General features: G+C 41.2%; 1 pseudogene; it reads right to left on the bottom strand.

The window, feature by feature from the left end:
- Nucleotides 1-1,678: 1,678 nt before the first annotated feature.
- Nucleotides 1,679-2,143, bottom strand: LOC112313228 (FUN14 domain-containing protein 1-like; annotated as a pseudogene).
- Between the last annotated feature and the right edge of the window lie 2,823 nt (nucleotides 2,144-4,966).

Below are 4,966 nucleotides of genomic sequence, written 5' to 3'. Positions count from 1 at the left end.
GGAACTTTCACTAGATCAATGCTGATAGTTATGGATGTGCCCTTGTTCTCTTAACTTTCATATTTTTAGCTCTTTTGTTTCCCCTTTCACACTGTATTCTAAGAAAATCACTCAGAAAAACGTTCTACAATTAGAGAGGTTTTGATATTCAAATTTTATTTTCCCGTCTTTAATTAGTTTGTTTCTTAACGGCCAATTCTTGTTTTATAAACGTGAGAGCCTCACTAATCTTTCTCCAGATATTAATAATTAATTTTAAGTCACTTTCTCTGTGCTATATAGACTCTTAATAATTTTAATTTAAGTCAGGGCCTTATGTGATCCAGTTACTGCAAGGCATTCATCCAAAGAAATCTAGGTCAGCAGCCAACATCCAAGATGAGTAATTTACAGCTCTACTTGGTCTCTTGAGAAAAACCAAGAGGAAATGCATTTTTAATGCCTATCTAGCGATCTTAACTATTCCTTCTCCCCACTGCTGCTTCCCAAGTACACTTTACACTGCTGGTAACAGATCTCTGAAAATCTCTCCCACTATCACTTTCCAACACTCTCAAATCCCCCTGACTATCTAGTCTATACAGCTTCTTCTTTATTCCCCCTCTTTGCTCTTCTTTTTCCAGTGTGGAATCTTTACTTTTTTTTTTTTTTTTAATGTCCTGGACATTGCCTATGCATTCTCCATAACAAAGGAAAACCCAAGAGGTGCAACGTGAAGAAGCATCTTTCTCCTTTAGACACTGAACATAGTGAGGGAAGATTGGTGCTTCTGGCCCTCCAGCATTGCTGTCTCCCTTCCCAGGAGATGCCCCCTCTCATAGTTGCTCCAGTCTGAAGAAGTAGGTAGTGGCCTTTCCCCCTTCTCATCAATGTGTGATAATAAATTGGGCATATGAATGGCAGCCATTGTCCATTCTGCTATTCTCCCTAGGGCCATGAGGCAGCTCTCAAAGTCAAACAAACAAACAAACAATTTGGTGACTTAGGGTCTGTGAACAACCCTGATGTGGGAGTCATTTAATTGATGCTCCATTCATATATATATACACACACACACACACATTTATATATCTTCACACACATATATGAAGATAAGTTTTTACAACTATAGACATCAAAAAAAGAAAAAAGGCTTTAAACATGCAATATTTCCTTAGAAGAGACTTCCTTGAAACTGTTTACTACAGTTATTATATAAACAAAGTAAGAATTGCAGGAAACCCCCCCTAAAATTGGTATTAAATCTCTTTAATATCTTTAATAATTCTGTTTCTAAATCCTCCCACATAAGAGCACTGCAGTTCTTCAATTTATTGCAAACATATCTTTAAAAAAAAGTCAGCCCTAACATTGAAGCTATAATACAAATGTTTAATTATTGGCACTGTACTATAAAGCAGAATGAAGAACATCTGCTTTAAATAAATGAAAGCCATGTCTTGCTCAGAAATACTTTTGTACACATACCACATAGATTGTTTTACAGAGGATACTAGTTTGCCAAACTTCAGATGGCAAAATGCTAAGTTGTGGGTTTGATATCGTGCAGCTAGCTGTTTCTCATCGCCCTGGAGAGTCTGGTGGCATGTCATGTTGAGAGGCCACCTTGTCACCACCACTTCTTTTCTCACAGGTGACTCCACTGTTGTAGGACATTCATATTCTTAAGATGCAAGACCTACAGAAAGCCTCCCCCAAATCCACTGGGTATCGCAACGTTCTGTTGGACCAATTCTGTTGCCTCTTCAATTACATCATTGATTTCAGGTGCTGCCTTATCTGCTCGTTTTTTAATCTGTTGTTTTCTTTTTTTTTTTTTTGCTTTGTTTATGCCTTTTTCAACTTTCTTCCAGTAGACCTGTGCATAGCCACTGTGACTAGCAATCTGAAGGAAAAGAAAGCTCCCACCTATGGCAGCTGCTGCAAGTTTTCCAACTTTCTGGAATACAAATCCTGCACACCAGCCACTCACTCCACCCATTACAATCTAGGTGGCTACTGAGTATTTCTGTACCATAGGTCCAGAACTGTGGCCCCAAACATAATTCCACAAGTGGTGCCTTCTTGCATACTCCATTAAATCCAACTCTTCCTAAGAGTCATCACTTTCACATTCTTGGGGAGGAGGGTTCTGAGTCGCCATGATACTGCCAGTGGCCTGTATTGAAGGTTGATGCTCCTTTCTTACAATTTCCACTCTTGTCCCATTTCACTGGCATCTGTAATCACAGATTAGACTCTTTTCAGCTGGTACCTTAAGGGGCTCTTCTCACTACTTGATCATGTTTCTGGTAGCAAGTATTCCACGTCAGTGATTTCCAAGCCAAGTCCCAGGGGGCTGATGGCTCTGCGGGGTGGGGTGGGCCTAGGGTCTTGAGTGAATGTGGGCATATTGGTGATCAGACTTCTGTCCCCATTCAGGAACGACTTTAATATCTTAAGAAACTGGACATCTGTGAAGGTTATGTTTTAAATGACATCTGATTTACAACTCCAGACTGTCTCAATTTGGTAGAGTTACATAATGCCACATGTATTTGGTTTTCGCTCCAATATTTGCAGTTCTAACAGCATATTCTTCCCCAGATTTGCCACCCTGACTTCAGACCTCCCAAGGTTCCTCTTGTGGGCTCTCTGGGTGAATGGCAGATCTATTACAGCTTGGGTCTGGGCAACTCCTGTCCTTTAACATCATTGTTTCAATAGTCTGACACTCATGGTGAAAACATTTTCTTGTTCAAGTTTAACACAGAAGTTTTCCTCTAAAGTCCAGCTGAATATCATACTTTAAAACCCAAAGATGGCTTACAGCGCCCAAAAATGTTGGCCAGGCGCTATGCCTGCTGCTGTATTGGGGAAGGCATAGGATGGTCAATAACCACCCCATGCGTGACCTTTTCCTGTCCGTCTAATGAGCAGAAAGCAACATTTGTGTGATTGGAGAGGTAAAAGATGTAGCATACCCGACTCTTCAGCCAAGCAATCATAGAACATTGGCTCCTTGCTTCATAATCTAAGCCATATGTAGTCTAAAGAACAACTCGGCAGGTTGTCCTCGTCCATTCAACTCGTCATGTGCTTCTGTGTCCAGTCCTTCTGCTAATGGAGAGCAATATCCTTGGACTATTCCCAATGGCTTCGCCCCTTCCCCATATTCCTTGGCCTTTTTATTACCTCTGTCATGGGCTGTCAGTTTCACTGCACTCCATCCAGTCCCCCTCTCGGATGGGGGAGGAAAGCTTCAGGTCCCAAAGGTGGAAGTGGGCAGCTGGACAGTTCATCGTGGTGCTGTTACCCGTGGGAGAAATAGTTACAAAGCAATAAGACATTTCTGTGAAGGATAACTTCATGTTGGTGTACATTTTGAACCTAATTATGTTGAAGGAATTCATGTCTCCTGAGTTTTTAAGTACATTTAAAAAAAAAGATTTAATTAATTTATTTTTAGAGAGAGGGGAAGGGAGGGAGAAAGAGAGGAAGAGAAACATCAATTGCCTGCCTCTCGTATGTGTCCCAACTGGGGACCAAACCCTTAACCTAGGCATGTGTCCTGACCGGAATTGAACCCGTGATTTTTTACTTTTTAGAACGACTGAACCACACCGGTCAGGGCTTAAGTACATTTTTCAAAAAAAAAGTCCTCCTCCTGTTACCTCAGCCTTGTGATGTTTCAAATTCCTGAAGGTGGAATGGAAAGGAAACGCACGCGCATGCGCACACAACTATCTGTTCATAAATACCAGAGGCAACTCGGGTATTTTTTTGTATTGGTCGAGCTTGGAGTCTATCTTTCATGGCAGTGAATTTCCTCAGATATTCTGTGAGTTTTGCATGCTCGTGTTTATGTGTTAAACTTCCTGTTTGTATGCCTGGGATGCTGGCTCTGATTTTGGAGTTTGTTGGGAGGATCATGGGGCTGGAGTGGAGTGGAGAATGTTTGGCTGCCTCTCTCTCTGTTGGGGATTGCTGGCTTCCTGGGTCAGTTTTAAGCAGAGAGTACATGTTGCTGCTGTCCAGTGCTTAGCACGAGCCCCTGGAGAACAGGGGATGAAGGGGGAGTGGAGAGAGAGAGAAACAGAGAGACAGAAAGACAAAGAGAGAACACTCCATGTGTAGTCTTCAAATTAACCACCCAGAGCATTGCTCAGCCCCATGGGAATGTCCCTTCTGATACACTTAATAAGTCACATACCTTAAGTTGAAAAACACTGCTAGATGACCCATCACATTTATAACAACCCAGAGATTTTAACCATATAAAGGAAAGTTTAAAAGTTAATTGATGGTATGGCCATTTTTGTTAAGCACAAATGGACACATGTTGCATTTGTCAGTTGTGATGCTGACTTGAGGTGCTCTTAGTTTAAAACGGCTGCTTTCTTGCCCTGGCCATGTAGCTCAGCTGGTACGGTGTTGTCCCCATACATCAACGTTGTGGGTTCAATCCCTGGTCACAGCACATCCAAGACTCAACCAATGAATATATAAATAAGTGGAACAACAAACTGATGTCTCTCTCTTTCTCAAACTCAACCCATAAATAAAAAACAAAATAAAATTACTGCTCTCTTAGTAATACCCAGATCCTGGCTTACGTGCAAAACCTTTACACATTGCTATGATATAAGTTGCCACCATACATGTCAAAATCTGCAACAAAATTTTAAAAAGAAAATCACAGAAGTCACTTAGAATTGTGTTATTTTTCTTTGAAAATGAATCATTAATATGGGATATGTGAGAATTCCCTATTAACAAGAATATTTGATTGGCTGCTTAATTAAGTCTCTATTCCCACTGTAGGCTGTGTCAGAAGGTGCTGTTCTCAAGGGAATGGCTACCAGTTCACAGTGAAGGGTGCCATCTACTGGATTTGCTAACATTCACTCTAACACCACCAGGAATTCTTCTTCAGCCGTCTTTTGGGAACTATTTCCTCCATTCCTGGAGCATTCCCTCCCCTGCT

This window comes from Desmodus rotundus, chromosome X (assembly GCF_022682495.2).
Source record: "Desmodus rotundus isolate HL8 chromosome X, HLdesRot8A.1, whole genome shotgun sequence".
NCBI classification, from domain to species: Eukaryota; Metazoa; Chordata; class Mammalia; order Chiroptera; family Phyllostomidae; genus Desmodus; species Desmodus rotundus.
This window is presented reverse-complemented; position numbering and strand designations above follow the sequence as displayed.